At 49.8% G+C, this 20043-nt stretch overlaps 1 protein-coding gene across 3 annotated transcripts in view; it reads right to left on the bottom strand.

Annotated features, from left to right (window-relative positions):
- ABCD1 (ATP binding cassette subfamily D member 1) overlaps positions 1–20043 on the bottom strand; it is a 70924-nt gene that overhangs the window by 20694 nt on the left and 30187 nt on the right. The window lies entirely within an intron of this gene.

Genomic DNA, 20043 nt, shown 5'->3' with positions numbered 1-20043 from the left:
ACCCACAGCGACCTCTCTCGGCCCCGCCCATAGCTGCCTCGCTCGGCCCCGCCCACAGCGACCTCGCTCGGTCACGCCCACAGCGACCTCGCTCGGTCACGCCCACAGCGACCTCGCCCGGCCCCGCCCACAGCGACCTTGCTCGGTCCCTCCCACAGCGGCATCACTCCGCCCTACACGGCACTATCTATATATACATTATTCGTACAATGCCGGGTACTTCTGCTTGCTGAAAAAAAATCTATGTGAAACATGCTACTATCTATGCTAAATCATGCTAAATGCTAATCATGCAGTAGTACCCGGCAAAAACGTAATCGCTTTTCGCTCTGAAATACGTGCGAACGCGTAACTGGGTTAATGGCGGCAACGAACATCACGTGATCGCTCTGAGCGAATCAGCGCGCTGCTCTGCTACCGGTCAGATTCCAGTCATAATATTCCGCGCTGAGGTAAAAATATGGTTAAAAAAATATTATGAAATAAATTTTTACGTCGGCCATGTTCTTCCCAGGCTCAATGTCCATGTCTGTGCCAAATATCAAGTACATGAGCCTCTCCGTTTCGGAGTCCATCGGTAACATTACACACACACACACACACACACACACACACACACACACACACACACACACACACACACACACACACACACACACACACACACACACACACACTACAGACACACTACAGACACACACACACACACACACACACGCACACGCACACACACAAACTGTGTTTTATATATATAGATTATATAGTGTCTGAAGGACAATAACTAACTTGTGGCATGAATGAGCTTCCTACACTATACTACACTACACACTACACTTCTATTCTATTGGCCGTTTTGGCCACTGATTGCACTCTTCTTGTTTCAATTGGCGAGATCTTGAAGACGGCGGCAGGGATTTTCGAAGCTCGACACGGTCTCCACGTTTTCAAAGTTAAGTCTGTTCACAATTGTATTTTGTCGAAACTGTATTGATCTTTCGGTGTGTGAACTTATAGTGTATATTATATTATATTATACTCGTAGTAGTACCCGGCATTGCCAGGCGGGGGAGGGAAGGGGAGGGGAACGGGGGGGAGGGGAACGGGGGGGAGGGGAGGGGAGGGGAATGGGGGGGAGGGGAGAAGAGTGGGAGGGGGAGGGGGAGGGGGAGAGGGGAGAAGAGGGGGGGATGGGGAGGGTGAGGGATGGGAGGGGGGAGGGGTGGGAGGGGGGAGAGGGGGGATGGGGGAGGGGCGAAAGGGGGGAGGGGAGGGGGAGGGAGGGGGGAGGGGAGGAGGGAGGGGGGAGGGGCCAGAGGGGGAGGGGAGGGGGAAGGGGGAGGGGGGAGGGGGAAGGGGAAGGGGGGAGGGGGGAGGGGGAGGGGAGAGGGGGGGATGGGGAGGGTGAGGGATGGGAGGGTGAGGGATGGGAGGGGGAGGGGATGGGGTGGGAGGGGGGAAGGGGAGGGGGTGGGAGGGGGAGAAGGAAGGGGGGAGGGGAAGGGGGGAGGGGAAGGGGGTCCCGGCAGAAGTACCCGGCATTGCTGGGCGGGGGAGGGGAGGGGAGGGGGGAGTGGAGGGGAGGGGAACGGGGGGGGAGGGGAGGAGAGGGGGGAGGGGAGAAGGGTGGGGGAGGGGAGAGGGAAAAGGGAGGGGAGGGGGAAAAGGGAGGGGGAGGGGAGAAGGGGAGGGGGTAGGGTGGAGGGGGTATGGTGGAGGGGGAAGGGAGGGGGAGGGGGAAGGGGGAAGGGAGGGGGAGGGGGGAGGGGGAAAGGGAGGGGGAGGGGGAGGGGAAAAGGGAGGGGGAGGGGGAGGGGAAAAGGGAGGGGAGGGGGAGGGGAAAAGGGAGGGGGAGGGGGAAGGGGAAAGGGAGGGGGAGGGGGAAAAGGGAGGGGGAGGGGGAAAATGGAGGGGGAGGGGATAAGGGGAGGGGTAGGGTGGAGGGGGTAGGGTTGAGGGGGAAGGGAAGGGGGGACGGAGGGGGGAGGGGGAAGGGGGAGGGAAGGGGATGGCCAGTCAACAATGACGTTGCAGTTCTCATGGTCGGAGAGCAGCACAACAATCGGACATAGTCCTGCATATTCGCAACAGCACAAAGCGGATTTTGGAGACTCACCGATCCTGTGACGTCCTCCAGTACCGGCGTTGCCGGGCGGGGGAAGGGAGACCCGTACATTCCCAACCCGTACCTTCGCCCTCTCGACTCAAGCTCACTCGGACAAAAGCCTCGCACAAATTACACCGTGAAGGCCCAATGGTCATGTCTATGCCACAAATCACGGGCGCACTGAATTGAAAATACTAGGGCATGCCCGTACTATATATATAGGACGTGCCCGTAAGTGCGTGATGTTACCGTACAATGAATGTATCGTCCCGACGCCGCAGCTCGGATGGCGCTGCAGTTAATCGGGCCCCCAAATTCCTCATCGACGATAACTAAACAATATATTATATGAATCGCACCGTACATACCTCCTTCTAGATCTTGTTCTTGTCTTGATATACTCACTCAGGCTCACTCTATCACGCTGAGTCCTCCCAGCTCCTCCAAATGGCGCCCGCTAGCCGCTACGTAAGTCCGGAAGTGACGTCCTCATTTGACTGTCCGGAAGGTCGCAAATCGCAGTTACGATGAATCGGAAATTAGTTTTAATTAGTTTTAAAACATAGTTTAACGGCAACATAGTTTGCCGACGGGAAATAAATGAATACGCTCTCAAATGTGCCATCCGAGGCAGAGTCTGTTCGCCACGTTCGGCACACGTGATAGCTCGCTGCTCTCTGATTGGTTGAATCGTTTTTTGGACATAGCTCGGTAACTACTTCTGCGATTAATTTAAAACCTTGAAAAGGCACATCCTCGGGTCCCCAGCAATATACCTGGCAAGTTTCAAGTATATCGGACCGGTAGTTGTCGAGAAACAGCGGTCACAGACATACAAACATACAAACATACAAACGTACAAACAAACATACACACAGAGATTAGTGGAATTATAGATAGATATAGAATGCTCATACTCCGTGAAAAGTGAAGCCGCCGTGTCGCCATCTTGGTCAGCATGACTCGACCAACTCGCTTCGCGGATCTCGTTTTGTGCGGCAAGTAACTGCTCCAATCGGTTACGGAAGGGTTGTGGAAAGACGTTTCACAGCTGTTTCAAAGACATTTAATTCATATCGCACAAAATCGATACAAAACACGATCGCATAAAAGGTGAAGTGACGTGTGACGGGATGGAACATTACGTGATCGCTCTGAGCGAATCAGTCTGGCGGCGGGAATGGAACATCACGTGATCGCTCTGAGCGAATCAGCGAGCTGCTCTGGAACCGGCTGAGATTAGCGGGTACTTCGCTGAAATGCGCTGAGGTAAATATGAATAAAAAATATGGATCGTCAAATATTTTGAGTTCGGCCATGTTCGTCCCACGCTCAATGGCCATGTCTATGTCAAATATCAAGCACGTAAGCCTCTCCGTTTAGGAGTCTATCGGTAACATTACACACACACACACAAACTGTGTTTTATATATACTAGGGCATGCCCGTACTATATATAAGCTAGGACGTGCCCGTACGTGGGTGCCCGTTCCTTGCCAAAAAAAAAAAAAAAAAAAATTTGTGTAGGGGTGTGTGTGTGTAAACATCCTAGGGCGTGCCCGTACGTGGGTGCAAAAAAACACGCGTGCAAACAACAACAACAAAAAAAAACTTTGAAACCACGTGGCAGTAACGACCACAGAACCCCCCCCCCCCCTCTATTTACATGAATGGTTTGGTCCATTCGCAACGACCACAGAACCCCCCCCTCTATTTACATGCAATGGTTTGGTCCAAAGCGAACGGCTTGCAGTGTTTGGTAAAGAAATCGCCATAGCTCGGTAACTACTTGTCCGATTAATTTCAAACCTTGAAAAGGCACATCCTCGGGTCCCCAGCAATATACCTGGCAAGTTTCAAGTATATCGGACCGGTAGTTGTCGAGAAACAGCGGTCACAGACAAACATACACACATACACACATACAAACACACATACACACAGAGATTAATGGAATTATAGATAGATAGATAGTGTCTGAAGGACAATAACTAACTTGTGGCATGAATGAGCTTCCTACACTATACTACACTACACACTACACCTCTATTCTATTGGCAGTTTTGGCCACTGATTGCACTCTTCTTGTTTCAATTGGCGAGATCTTGAAGACGGCGGCAGGGATTTTCGAAGCTCCACACGGTCTCCACGTTTTCAAAGTTAAGTCTGTTCACAATTGTATTTTGTCGAAACTGTATTTATCTTTCGGTGTGTGAACTTATTGTGTATAGCAGAAGTACCCGGCATTGCCGGGCGGGGGAGGGGAGGGGAAGAGGAGGGGAGGGGAACGGGGGGGAGGGGAGGAGAGGGGGAGAGGGGAGAAGAGGGGGGGGGGAAGTACCCGGCATTCCGTGTATAAACGTGAGGGAGAAGAGGGGGGAGGGGGAGGGGGAGGGGAGGAGAGGGGGGGAGGGGGAGGGTTGGGAGAGGAGAGGGTTGGGAGAGGAAGGGGGAGGGGGGAGGGGGAGGGGGAGGGGGGAGGGGAGGGGAGGGGGAGGGGAGGGGGGAAGGTGTAGGGGGGAGGGGAAGGGGTAGGGGGAGGGGGAAAAGGGAGGGGGAGGGGGAAAAGGGAGGGGGAGGGGGAAAAGGGAGGGGGAGGGGGAAAATGGAGGGGGAGGGGGAAAGGGGAGGGGGTAGGGGGAGGGGGAAGGGAGGGGGAGGGGAGGACAGAGGGGGGAGGGGGAAGGGGGAGGGAAGGGGAGGGCCAGTCAACAATGACGTTGCAGTTCTCATGGTCGGAGAGCAGCACAACAATCGCGACATCGTCCTGAATCTTCGCTACAGCACGAAGCGGGTTTTGGAGACTCACCGATCCTGTGACGCCCTCCAGTTCCGGCGTTGCCGGGCAGGGGAAGGGAGACCCGTACATTCCCAACCCGTACATTCGCCCTCTCGACTCAAGCTCACTCGGACAAAAGCCTCGCACAAATTACACCGTGAAGGCCCAATGGCATGTCTATGCCACAAATCAAGTACGTGAGCGAGTCGGGCGCACTGAATTGAAAATATATAGAACGCTCATACTCCGTGAAAAGTGAAGCTACAATATTTTTGAAAAATTTCATTGGTTGCTAGGAGACGGCAGCATGTAAAAACCGTTTGAATATTTGCAATACAGTTTGATCCAGAGGTAAGTGGTATGGTCTTGCTGGTTGGTGGACACGATATGTGTAAGGGAAATTATTTTGGTGTCCTGTATCTGGTCGTGCTCGTTGGTGAACACGGTACATTTAAGGGAAATGATTTTCTGTCATTCTTCTGAGTGGTTGCTTCTCCTTCCCCGTATTTTTGTTCATTTTATTGTTTTTTTCCACTCTCTTGAGTTGTGGGCCTTCCTTGAGTGGTATTACATTTATCATCATCATCATTGGAATGTCTGTTGTAAAGATACGGACATCAAGTCCGTATCTTGATGCAGAGAGCATCAAGCACCATCTTTTTATACCAGGCAACGGCAACGCACTAACGTAGACCTCGCTCGGCCTCGCCCATAGCTGCCTCGCTCGGCCCCGCCCACAGCGACCTCGCCCGAACCCCGCCCACAGCGACCTCGCTCGGTCCCGCCCACAGCGACCTTGCTCGGTCCCTCCCACAGCGGCATCACTCCGCCCTACACCGCACTATCGATATATTATTCGTACAATGCCGGGTACTTCTGCTCACTGAAAACAAATCTATGTGAAACATGCTAAATCATGCTAAATGCTAATCATGCAGAAGTACCCGGCAAAAACGCAATCGTTTTTCGCTCTGAAATACGTGCGAACGCGTAACTGAGTTAATGGCGGCAACGAACATCACGTGATCGCTCTGAGCGAATCAGCGCGCTGCTCTGCTACCGGTCAGATTCCGGTCATAATATTCCGCGCTGAGGTAAAAATATGGTTAAAAAATATTATGAAATCAATTTTTAGGTCGGCCATGTTCTTACCAGGCTCAATGGCCATGTCTGTGCCAAATATCAAGTACGTGAGCCTCTCCGTTTAGGAGTCTACCGGTAACATCACACACACACACACACACACACACACACACACACACACACACACACACACAAACTGTGTTTTATATTTATAGATATATATACATATATATATATATATATATATATATATATATCCAAATGACTCCATGGTAAGATCTCCAACCTTTAATTGAACAAACAATGACTCAACGTTTCGATTAACAACATGTGACAAAGCCACACGCCTCCGTTAATCTTCCTCAAGAGTGATAAAATCATCTCAACATCCCCTTATATGCAAAGTGGGCGGGGTATATGCAAAGTGGGGTGGGCAAAGCTGGACAGCCAATGAAACCGTATCACACCGCTCTCGTGAACGGAGACGTTACTGACCAAATTCAAAAATCAACCGCATATTAACGGTTCAAAACAATCCTGTAAGCAATGCTGGATTATAACTCAAGTGTTTAGAAAATCAGGAACAATCATTACATTTAATTAAAAGTTAAACTTGTAAACAATTAAATTGTAAATTAAATTAAAACTGTAAATATATTAAAGCAAAATTTTTTAAGATAACATAAAATTGCCATAATATCAAGATCATCACATGTGGCCCTATGCGGTAAAGGAAGGGAGTTATAGGGGGGGATAAAATGGGGGGGGGGGGGGGAACCAGAGGAGGGGTGGAAGCGGAGGGGGGGGGGGTTTTGGGAGAGGGGTGGTTTGTAGGGAGGGGGGGAGGGGGGAGGGGGAGGGGGCAAATTGTCCGAATAAAAACCTTATGTGACATATTATGTGGACTCGTTGTTCAAAGTACGGAATGCCTGCTTCGTTTACACAAGTGGGTCAAACGCTACCGGTAAGTCAACTACCTCTTGTGTGATCGAGGTAACAGTTTCTTCTGTCTGATGAGGTGGGCATCATACATGAGACCATAAATAAAACTTTTTCCTCCATTAATTTCACCATTGAAGAGGAGAAAAATGGAGCCCTTCCCTTCCTGGATACACTCGTAGCAAGGGATCCCAAAGGAGCCTTGAAGGTAACGGTGTACAGAAAACCAACACACACTGATCGCTACCTTGATTTCAATTCTTGCCATCCAATGGAACACAAAAGATCGGTGGTGCACACCCTCTCAAAAAGAGCACGTGATTTACCATCTACCTTTGAAGACAAGATGAGTGAGGTGGACCATCTTCAAAATGTGTTACGGGCAAATGGTTATCCTGACAGCTTGCTACCCAACAGGAAAACGATAAGGGCTTCCCCACACAACAGGCTGAGACCGAGAGAACAACCAAAGGGTTTGTGTGTTCTGCCTTTTGTACCGGGGGTTTCACAGAGGGTCGGCAGAATTTTGAAATCGGCAGGAGTGAGGGTGAGTTTCACACCGGTTTTCACCCTTCGCCAAGCCCTTATGAGGGTGAAGGACAAGCTTCCGAGGAAGGATAGGTCAGGGGTGGTATACGTAGTGCCCTGTGGTTGTGGAGCTGAGTATGTGGGTGAAACCGGGAGGACCTTAGGTCAACGTATTGCTGAACACCAAAAAGCATTTGAATGTAATTATCCCAGCAGATCTGCTATTGCCAAACACGGCCTTAAGGAAGGCCACACACCTTTATGGGATAGGGTTAATATTTTGGGTTCCACACCCAACAGAAACAGAAGACGTGTTTTGGAGGCTTGGCACACAGAAGAAACTGTTACCTCGATCACACAAGAGGTAATTGATTTACCGGTGGCGTTTGACCGACTCTTGTGTAAACGAAGCTGGCATTCCGTACTTTGAACAACGAATCCACTTAATATGTCACACAAGGTTTTTATCCCTCCAAACCACCCCTCTCCCAAACCCCCCCCCCCCCCACCCTCCACCTCCACCACCCCCTCTGGTTCCCCCCCCCCCATTTTATCCCCCCCTATAACCCCCCTCCTTCCCGCATTCCCCTTTACCGCATAGGGCCACATGTGATGATCTTGAATATTATGGCAATTTTATTTTATCTTAAAAATTTTTGCTTTAATATATTTACAGTTTTAATTTAATTTACAATTTAATTGTTTACAAGTTTAACTTTTAATTAAATGTAATGATTGTTCCTGATTTTCTAAACACTTGAGTTATAATCCAGCATTGCTTACAGGATTGTTTTGAACCGTTAATATGCGGTTGATTTTTGAATTTGGTCAGTAACGTCTCCGTTCACGAGAGCGGTGTGATACGGTTTCATTGGCTGTCCAGCTTTGCCCACCCCACTTTGCATATACCCCGCCCACTTTGCATATAAGGGGATGTTGAGATGATTTTATCACTCTTGAGGAAGATTAACGGATGCGTGTGGCTTTGTCACTTGTTGTTAATCGAAACGTCGAGTCATTAATTTTGCATGTCATTCTCAAAACCGGTCGTTTCATTTGTTGGGTTCGACTCGGGGACGAGTCTGACGAGGGAGAGGGGTAGTGTTGCGGTTTTGAGTTTTTACAAATAAAAGCTTTAATTTCCCCCTCATAGTTAGTCATACTACAACATGTAGCCTCGTTTAAGCTCAGTTATGTCTTAGTAAATGTAAGCATAGTCCTTTTCCTGTGTTAGTTTTGCATTGAGTAGAATAATGAGAGTTAGGTCCTTCCATTGCCTTATGCTGCCTCGATGCTTTGGTTTTTGGCGCGAAATGCCACGAGGCAGGCCTGGACAAGTCGAGGCAGGCCGAAGGAAGGCGGAGGAGGAGCCAACGGTAAGCGCGACCCGCCAATCAGGGCTCGAGGGGAGTGGCTTACGACTGTGGCAAAGGTGTGGTTTGGAACATTCGATGCGGGCTAAGTGCGGGGCAATATAACCCTTTGCGAAAAAGCCCCCACATCAGTTCTGAGGAGAGAGGCGCTTGAACAAGTTTGGGGAGGACCTGCGCTGGGTGATGAGCTTGAGTAGTTCTGAGGAGAGAGGCGCTTGAACAAGTTCTGGGGAGAGAGGCACTTGAACAAGTTCTGGGGAGAGGTGCACTGAAAGAAGTCGAGCAGTTTTGAGGGGAGAGGCTTGAACTTGAACAAGTTAAATGCTCGGTTGAGCTTGAGGCAGATCCTCTCTATTGAGTTACGCGAGTGAAAGCGCGCCATTGATTAATCGTGCTGTGAGAAACCGCCCAGCTGGGCGAGAGGCGCGCATATTCGCCAGCCTGCCTTTGTTCGAGATACGCGCTGCAAGGATCCCTCCAGCCTGCCTGCCTGCCTTCGTCGAGGGACGTGCTGTGACCGCGGAGGGCCACGCCGGGCAAGCTGTTCCTGAACAACGGAGCCGGCGCGTTCAGCGCATGAACCATCCTTCTTTCATTCCCCCTGTGAGTGTGAACGGGCCCGTGTCTGGGGAATAAGCTAAGACTGCTTAAGTGCATGCTCTGTGTCTCTTCGACTTGTACAGCTGTAAATAAACCTGTGTTCTTCCTTCCATTTGATCGTTCCCGTCATTTCCATCTATTGACTAAGCGTGGTACGAATTATCGCTCTAATCGGGTTCCAATACCAAGGTAACTGCACGGACCACGTGGTACGCCATCCGCTCGGACGTACTCAAATTACGCGTGGTTCGTGCGAGACTTGATCCCCGCTTCCGCGGCGGCGTAGGTACTTAGGTACGTGCGAGAATTGTCCCGAAACCCTGTCCTGCGTCTGCCGGAAGTGGCGATTCAAATCTCGCGGTTGCGACGACCCAAAAGGAACAAGGGGCTTAATCTCCCCTTGGTAAGGGCAGGAGGGTCTTCCAGAAACCGTAACAATATATATATATATTGTCGCGTAACCGTGGTTAACACCACAGTTACGGATGCCCGATTTGCGAGACTTTAACTCCCGAGGCGAACACTCAATGGCGGACTCAAGTTCAACACCAACGCGCGGAATGGCGGGACGCAGCGAAGGCTCCGCAACCTTATCTATTAAAATCAAACACCCAGGAAAACTGCGTTCAGATATTATGTACAAAAAGTAATATAAGGGTTTATTAGGAAAAGTAAAGCCAGTGAAAAAGCCCGCCGGTAAATCTAATAACTCTAATAAACCTAAATCGGGACGTCCCCACACGACTGACAGCAAACACAAACGAGGGAGATTAATCACGAAAATAACACGTCCCGTCGTTCAAAATATACGCGGAGATCGGGCTTATCTGTCTTTGTCGTCTTGTATTGTTGGTGTCCAGCACCGCTCCTTCCGGCCCGATCGCACACCACGAGGCCCCTCGCTCCAAGCACCACGCGTCCGACGCAGGCCAGCGGCTCCACTTGACCAGGGACAGGAAGGACTCCTTTCAACTCCACTCGACTCGACGCGGGAGTGCTGGCAGCCAAGTGCCAACGAACTGCTCAGTGCCAACTGGGTGTGCTCTCGTGTGTCTCCTGCGACTCCCTACAACCCGAACTGCACTCGAACTGCGACTGGAATGGCGTGTCCTCTCCAACTCTCCACCACCGCTCAACTCTCTGGTGCCTGCCTGCGTCTGCCAGTGCCTGCCACGAACTCAACTCAACTCCTGGCGTCCGACCGTCGCCTATATTGGTGGCCGATGACGTCACATTGCGCACTCCTCAGCCAATCAAAGCCTCCCGCGACTCCTGACATCTCCCCCGTTACGCGACCCTGCGGTCCTGGCATAACACGTGCCGGCCAGGTTTGTAGGCCTTTGGAGGTGTACACGGTGGCGGCCAATTGTGGTGGTGTTTTTGACCTGGTTTCCTGTCAATTTAATACGAAGTCCTTGTCAGGGAAAGGGGATCATTTAATGTTGCGCTAAGGACCTAACTAATGTTTATGTGGTTTGCAGTGCCATAATGGACAAAGGTTTGATTACTAGGTGATACTCACAGGGGCGTTACCTTTAATCCCTCACTATTTAACACTCGAATCTCCAGGTAGATCCACAATCATACATCTTACCCCGACAAACGCCTAAACATCAAGAACTTATTACATGTAGAGTCCCTGTCACGACAGCCGAATACCTACCTATTCAGATCTACCTAGCTCTAGATGTTGCATTACCAAATTCATAACACAGCCCCCCCCCTGGAACCGTAGCTCCTGCAAGGTTCACCGCAGGGCTACCATTCCAGCCTTAACACTTACTGTCACACACTTAATTAACCTATGAAATAAATCAGGAAGGGCTGTGGGAAGTGAGTCGGACTACCTACCTACACTTCCTCAACATGCTGAACCCCTTAACCATCATGCAAGTATGTACATCTTCTTCGTTGTTCCTGTGGAGGGAGGAAACAACAACACACAACACTAACTTAACCACAAAACTTAACCATCTTTCCAAAACTCTAACCTTTGTACATACCCCGGTCTACAGACCGCGTCCCCCGGTGGATGCCACAAGACTCAACCTTACCTGCGGGGCCATCCCCAATGCATCCCCCTAAATTTCCACGGGCCCCGTCCAGATGTTACAGGTGAGTGACACGGCTCGGTGGATTTCGCCCACATTCATGCTACACAGACCCCTTAACCACTCATTCTCATTCCATAGGTCATCAAGGCATTGCAAAAATCAACAAAGCACTTATTCCCAATACACCCCCTGCAGGACCATGGCATTGATGTCATTCACGTGTGTGTGCATTCCTCAACTAGGCAGCGGGGAGGTACCGCACAAAAGATGGTGGGGGCGCATCAGGCTGTGGTGCCCGCAGTCCCAAAAACAAGTCAACCGACTTACAAATTCATTGCCCCCCCCCCCTTTACCTCTTGGCCCCATGACAGCCCAACAGCCCCTTTCTGCCGTTACCTCGCCGGTGAGGGTCTCCACACACACCAGGCTCCTTTGCCTCCTGCTTTCGCGCAGCAACACGGGTCACCGGGGGACTTCCTCACCCCGCGGCGCCCAACCAGACCCTCCACCGACGAGCTCCAATTTCCAGTTACCACCGGCTGCCAGGGGTAATTGCCGCAGAGGGGGGCCCGCAGGCATCGCTCCTCAGAGCTTGCTCTGTACCTGCGGACACACACACCTTCCCCACCCATGGTCCCCAAAACACACTTCCTCCCCCGCTGCCATTCAATTCTCCACACAACTCAGCACAATTCAGTACAATTCCATAGATGGTGTAAAAGGTGTTACAAGGCTTGCCATGGCCTGCTACATGTGAAATTCCCCCAGTTCACATTTAAACCATCACATCTTCCCAAAAGCACATTTCCAAAAGCACAATTATCACCCCTCATTATCTCCAATAATCATCACTCACTCTCCAGGTTCCACTCTCACGACCACATCAAAACACCTAACCACAATACAAAAACATACGCCACCCACAAGACACTGTGGCTCCCATTCCATCCCCTCACCGGCCATGTCATCACTCACACTCGCCTCCCAACTCCAAATTACATGTCCCCAATTTCCAAAGCAACTCCTGAAGCCTGGGACAGTACTCCTCAAAACACTCACCTCAAGTGCAGGTAGTTGCAGGTTGGTCAGGTTCAAAGTGCAATCCACCCATACAATTCTCAAAATTTCACATTGGGCCTACCAAATACTTCCAAATTTCTCTTTTGTCCCCACTACACTGGCAGGTATGTGGATCCGCATCCAACGGTGATCATCACTACTCAACTACCTACAGCCACGTCAGCTCTGCACCTCCACCGTGCAAGGGTCACCGGGACAAGGTGAGCAGTCAAAACGCCAACATGGCCCATGAGTGTCCATAAGGGTGCGACCCACCATCCATCCTTCGGCCCCCCTGCGAGGAACACAGCTGCAGCAGCCCCAGCTGGCCAACGTGGTGAGCACTTGCTGCCACAACACACACTACCGCACACACAACCTCGGCCCTGGGGGGCACGGTCGCAGTGCGTGGCATCCCTACAGCCACGTCCCCTGCACCTCCCCATCATCCCCCAGTCCGACTACAGAACTGCAGCCCCCCAGTGCTCACCCACACTTGACCACACCAAGGTCCAGTCAACAGCCATGCTCCACCAGGAGACTCACCCAGAAGACATGGTCCACACACCTCGGACATGCACAGCACCACGTTGACCCTCAGGCTACACAACTGCATCCCCAGGATCCCGCGTCCCAAATATCAGCACAGTTGCCCCCGCAACCAGTTGAAAGCTGTGTCTTACTACCCTATTAATTTCATCACAGCCTCCAACACTTTGGTCTACACACCTGGATCAATAATGGCGTCACTGTACAGTGTCCACCATGGCATTTCAAAATCCACCCTTAAATTTCCATCTAACCCACAGATTACCCATGCCAACCATTTGTCACATTTCACTCACCTCACCAAAGAAGGATGCTTTGCCATACACATGCCAGCCGAGCATGGCCCATATGCTCGGCGCGTTACACATCTCCCGATTCACATCCCCATGGCTCTCTTCCCAACCCGAGAGTCCATAAATCATAACGGAGCATCTGTGGAAGGTCACTCACACCATCACGTTCCACAGATGCCCCAATGGTTGTCCGGCAGGCTATCTCCATCCCTGTCCATTCGGTTTGACCCGCGTCCATAGACCAACCACCATGCCAGGTCACCACATGCTGGTTGTCCCAGAGTCCCTGGAGGAGAGTGCCAGGCCGCATGCCCGGGTGGTCACCACATCAGTCCCAAGTTGGCCGTCCACAGTGCCACCACCAAAGCGCGACCCACAACACCTCCCCCTAGTGGTCCTCAATATTTGCCATCCCAGGCTTGAGAAACCACCTCGGACCTCCCTGGAGGTCTTAACCCCCACCAGGGTCCGGTGACCCTGCCGGCCCGAGCCACCAGCTCGGACGGCGCCCCGACGGACAAGGGACGCCACACTCCACCAGACCCCCCGTGGGACCCAGGTCGTACCTCGACACCCAAGGCTGGACCCCACGTCCAAATCTCGCCATCACAGCCCCCCAGCTGGCCGGCATACCCAAATTTTGAAAGGGGCAACTTTTGCCCGAGGCCATCACCCATGACCTCTCCATGTCCAAATCCCGCAGCCCGGGGACCAATCCCCACCATGGCTGCTCCAAATCAATTTCCCATTGTAATTTTATTTTACATTTTATTTTACAAATTTTCATTCCCATTGCCAACCCGCAGCTGCAGGGAACAACCTCTACCACCGGTTGTTCTGCCCCTCCCTGCAGTTGATCCAAATTCCCTACAGGGACCAAATCTCCAGAAGCTCTATCTCCCGATCCTCCAAGATCCAAATCCAGCCCGGAGCCAACACACTCCCCCAACTGGTTGTCCAATTTTGGAGCCTCTGTTTCCAAATAGCAGTGTACAGTGAGCGTCCCCTCGGTCATTCCAACCACCTCCTTGGACCAACTCACCTCTTCCCCCAGACTCCTTTGGGCCTGAACAAGCTCTACCTCCATGGGACTGTCACAGGTCTCCAGCCGCTGGATCAACTCATCCTCATCATTAGAAATCATTCCTGGCCCCGCCAGGCTTTGATCAATATCCCCAATAAATACCCGGTCCGGCTCTATCGCATGGACCCCCAAAAACTCTACCCCCTCTTGCTCCGCACCACCGCCCTGGTGCTGCACAATTCCAAATTCATCCCCCGGTTGGGGTGTTGTGACATCCACACGGTCCCGATAAACAACCAGGCCGGAATGTGGGAAACATTCCCCATTACAACTCTCACATTCCAAATTTCCTTCCCCGCTCACCTGTGGACACTCCACGTTTACCTGCAGGCATTCCCCATCTACCTGTACACATTCCCCATCCACCTGTGCACCTGCGGTCTCCCCATCATCCCCCATTTTGTTTGCCAGCCCATCAATTTTAATACTCCATCGATCACTCATTTCCTTCATTTTGTTTGCCAGCCCATCAAGTTTATCCTCCAATCCACTTTTCGTTTCTCCCACTAATTCCTTTAAAAATTTCATTAAAGCCTGGTAGTCTCTAGGGGCCGTCCCATTTGTTCCCGACTCCCCGGTAGGGGAGGGGGATAAGTTGGTGCTCGGGACGAGGGAGGTTCCAAGGCTCACCTCTGCATCTAATTCCCCTATTTCCGGCTCACTCCCGACGCTGACGGAGGCCTCGCTGCGTACTTCCATCTCGTCGACCTCCGACATCCGCTTTCCGGAAGATTGTTTCCCGCGCGCGTATTTATTTTAATAATTCCTGAAACAATTTAAATTTGACGAAGACACGATATCGCGCTCCGTTTGCCCGATTGATTATTAAATTTCTCCGCCTCGACTATAAAAATTTTGCGTTCGAACGTCGGGCGCAATGTACGCCCGACCGTGTCGATGTCTCCCCGCGGACAAAAAAATTTGTCCGACCGTGTCGATGTCTCGCCGCGGACAAAAAATTTGTCCGACGGGTTCAAATCCTACACTCCTGACACCACTTGTTACGCAACCGTGATTAACACCACAGTTACGGATGGCCGATTTGCGAGACTTTAACTCCCGAGGCGAACACTCAATGGCGGACTCAAGTTCAACACCAACGCGCGGAATGGCGGGACGCAGCAAAGGCTCCGCAACCTTATCTATTAAAATCAAACACCCAGGAAAACTGCGTTCAGATATTATGTACAAAAAGTAATATAAGGGTTTATTAGGAAAAGTAAAGCCAGTGAAAAAGCCCGCCGGTAAATCTAATAACTCTAATAAACCTAAATCGGGACGTCCCCACACGACTGACAGCAAACACAAACGAGGGAGATTAATCACGAAAATAACACGTCCCGTCGTTCAAAATATACGCGGAGATCGGGCTTATCTGTCTTTGTCGTCTTGTATTGTTGGTGTCCAGCACCGCTCCTTCCGGCCCGATCGCACACCACGAGGCCCCTCGCTCCAAGCACCACGCGTCCGACGCAGGCCAGCGGCTCCACTTGACCAGGGACAGGAAGGACTCCTTTCAACTCCACTCGACTCGACGCGGGAGTGCTGGCAGCCAAGTGCCAACGAACTGCTCAGTGCCAACTGGGTGTGCTCTCGTGTGTCTCCTGCGACTCCCTACAACCCGAACTGCACTCGAACTGCGACTGGAATGGCGTGTCCTCTCCAACTCTCCACCACCGCTCAACTCTCTGGTGCCTGCCTGCGTCTGCCAGTGCCTGCCACGAACTCAACTCAACTCCTGGCGTCCGACCGTCGCCTATATTGGTGGCCGATGACGTCACATTGCGCACTCCTCAGCCAATCAAAGCCTCCCGCGACTCCTGACATCTCCCCCGTTACGCGACCCTGCGGTCCTGGCATAACACGTGCCGGCCAGGTTTGTAGGCCTTTGGAGGTGTACACGGTGGCGGCCAATTGTGGTGGTGTTTTTGACCTGGTTTCCTGTCAATTTAATACGAAGTCCTTGTCAGGGAAAGGGGATCATTTAATGTTGCGCTAAGGACCTAACTAATGTTTATGTGGTTTGCAGTGCCATAATGGACAAAGGTTTGATTACTAGGTGATACTCACAGGGGCGTTACCTTTAATCCCTCACTATTTAACACTCGAATCTCCAGGTAGATCCACAATCATACATCTTACCCCGACAAACGCCTAAACATCAAGAACTTATTACATGTAGAGTCCCTGTCACGACAGCCGAATACCTACCTATTCAGATCTACCTAGCTCTAGATGTTGCATTACCAAATTCATAACAATATACATACATACATATATATATATACGCGTGTATATATATATATATATATATATATATATATATATATATATATATATATACAGTATACATATATATATACAATTATATATATATACAGTGCATTCAGAAAGTATTCAGACCCCTTCACTTTTTTCACATTTTGTTATGTTGCAGCATTATGCTGAAATCGTTTAAATTCATTTTTTCCCACATCAATCTACACACAATACCCCATCATGACAAAGAGAAAACAGGATTTTAGCAAGTTTTGCAAATTTATTAAAAAGAAAAAACTTAAATATCACATTTACATAAGTATTCAGACCCTTTGCTATGACACTTGAAATTTAGCTCAGGTGCCTCCCATTTCTCTTGATCATCTTTGAGATGTTTCTACACCTTGATTGGAGTCCACCTGTGGTAAATTCAATTGATTGGACATGATTTGGAAAGGCACACACCTGTTTATACAAGGTCTCACAGCTGACAATGCATATCAGAGCAAAAACCAAGCCATGAGGTCGAAGGAACTGCCTGCAGAGCTCAGAGACAGGATTGTGTCGAGGATCTGGGGAAGCCGACAAAAAAATTTCTACTGCATTGAAGGTTCCCAAGAGCACAGTGGCCTCCATAATACAGTGGCCTCCCATAGAATCTTGTTTCTCACAGTCTGAGAGTCCTTTAGGTGCTTTTTTGCAAACTCCAAGTGGGCTTTCATGTGTCTTTCACTGAGGAAAGGCTTTCGTCTTGCCACTCTGCCATAAAGCCCAGATCGGTGTAGTGTTGCAGTGATGGTTGCCCTTCTGGAAGTTTTTCCCATCTCCACTCAGGATCTCTGGAGCTCAGCCAGAGTAACCATCGGGTTATTGGTCACCTCTCTTACCAAGGCCCTTCTCCCCCGATTGCTCAGTTTGGCTGGGCGGCCAGCTCTAGGAAGAGTCCTGGTTCTTCCAAACGTCTTCCATTTAAGAATTATGGAGGCCACTGTGCTCTTGGGAACCTTCAATGCAGCAGACATTTTTTTGTAGGCTTCCCCAAATCTGTGCCTCGACACAATCCTGTCTCTGAGCTCTGCAGGCAGTTCCTTCGACCTCATGGTTTGGTTTTTGCTCTGATATGCATTGTCAGCTGTGAGACCTTATATAGATAGACAGGTGTGTGCCTTTCCAAATCATGTCCAATCAATTGAATTTACCACAAGTGGACTCCAATCAAGGTGTAGAAACATCTCAAAAATGATCAAGAGAAATGGGAGGCACCTGAGCTAAATTTCAAGTGTCATAGCAAAGGGTCTGAATACTTATGTAAATGTGATATTGAAGTTTTTTCTTTTTAATAAATTTGCAAAACTTGCTAAAATCCTGTTTTCTCTTTGTCATTATGGGGTATTGAGTGCAGATTGATGAGGGAAAAAATGAATTTAAACGATTTCAGCATAAGGCTGCAACATAACAAAATGTGAAAAAAGTGAAAGGGTCGGAATACTTTCTGAATGCACTGTATATATAGTGCTTGACTACCGATGTGAAATAAAGTTTGATAACTAAAATGCCGTAGGTCACATGGACTGGCAGATATATTGGATCAAAGCTAAAACCTTTAAAAATTATGTCAAACCGCTGAATCAATCGATACAAAATTTTAAGTAGAGTATGGCCAAAAATATTGGCACCATCGCACTTTTTCAAATAAATCAAAATTTTCTCTAAAAATAAGTTGAAATTGACAAAAGTATTTGGTCTCCACAATTTTTTATTTCACTGTTAATATTACAAAGCCTGGTGTTGGCTTAGCGGTTAGGGTGCCGGCTTGGGATCCCAGAATCCTGTGTTCGAATCCCGGTCGATCGCTAAATTAACACCAGGGGGGTTTACTCAGCCTGTCATCCTTCCGAGGTCGGCAAATTGAGTACCAGCTTGCTGGGATGAATGATCCCGGTGTGTACCCCGGTTTAGAATAGGTACACCGTATCCCTGCGCATCGTAAGAGGCGACTAAGGGTTGGCGCCAGGAAGGGCATCCGGCCATAAAAACATTGCCTCAAAACAGGGAACCATGATTGTCATGGGGCCCGCAAGGCCAACCCCCGCTCTTGCGTGGAAAATGGCCTTAAAACGATCATTCATTCATATATTCACTGTTAATATTACAGAACTTTTCGTTTTCATTCAGAACTTACTATATCCTTTTAAATCAGAAAATAAAAAGAAATGGCTTTGACAAAATTATTGATACCCTTGAGTTAATATTTGGTAGCACAGCCTTTGGACAAAATAACTGCAGTCAAGCGCTTCCTATAGCCATGAATGAGCATCCTACACCTCACTACTGGCAGTTTGGCCCACTCTTCTTGTGCAAACTGCTCCAGTTCTCCCAGATTTGAAGGGTGCATTCTCCCAACTGCTGTTTTCAGATCTCCCCACAGGTGTTCAATGGGATTTAGATCTGGACTCATTGCTGGCCACTTCATAACAGTCCAGCATTTTGTCTTGAACCATTCCTGGGTGCCTTTTGAAGTGTGTTTGGGGTCATTGTCCTGCTGCAAGACCCATGACCTTCGACGGAGACCCAGCTTTCTGACACCGAGTTGAACATTGTGCTCCAAAATGCCTTGCAAATCTCCTGATTTCATGATGCCATGCACACATTCAAGGCACCCAGTGCCAGAGGCAGCACAGCAACCCAAAAACATCACTGAACCTCATCCATGTTTCACTGTCAGGAAGGTGTTCTTTTTTTGAAGGCTTCATTGTTTTCTGGAAACATAGAGATAATAATAATAATAATAATTCATTTCTTTTGTATAGCGCTTTTCCAGAAGCCCAAAGGCGCTTTGACAGAGTGGAAAACATAATGCATAACAATACATGAAAACAACAATTGCAAAAAGACAAGAATTAATAGGGAAATATTTAAAGCAAAAGGAGGGAGAAGGAAAAGAGATAGTCAGGGGTTAAATGCTGTGGGTTGAATGTTGAATGCAGTGTTGAACAGGTGGGTCTTTAGTGATGTTTTGAATGTGGTGAGTGAGGAGGAGTCTCAAATGGTGTGAGGTAGTGAGTTCCAGAGGGTGGGAGCAGCGATGGAGAAGGCCCTGTCCCCCCAGGATCTGAATTTGGTCCGGATGGAGGGGGTCAGGAGGTTGGTACCAGCAGAGCGGAGGTTGCGGGTGGGAGTGTGTCTGGAGAGGAGGTCAGCCAGGTAGGATGGGACCAGGTTATGGAGGGCTTTGTATGTCAAGAGGAGGATTTTGTACTGGATTCTCTGGGGGATGGGGAGCCAGTGAAGCTTGTAAAGGACGGGGGTGATGTGGTCACGGGTCCGGGAATGGGTGAG

This window comes from Myxine glutinosa, chromosome 12, assembly GCF_964187855.1.
Source record: "Myxine glutinosa chromosome 12, kmMyxGlut1.1, whole genome shotgun sequence".
Taxonomy (NCBI): Eukaryota; Metazoa; Chordata; class Myxini; order Myxiniformes; family Myxinidae; genus Myxine; species Myxine glutinosa.
Note: the sequence above shows the minus strand (reverse complement) of the source record. Positions and strands in the feature narration are given on the sequence as shown.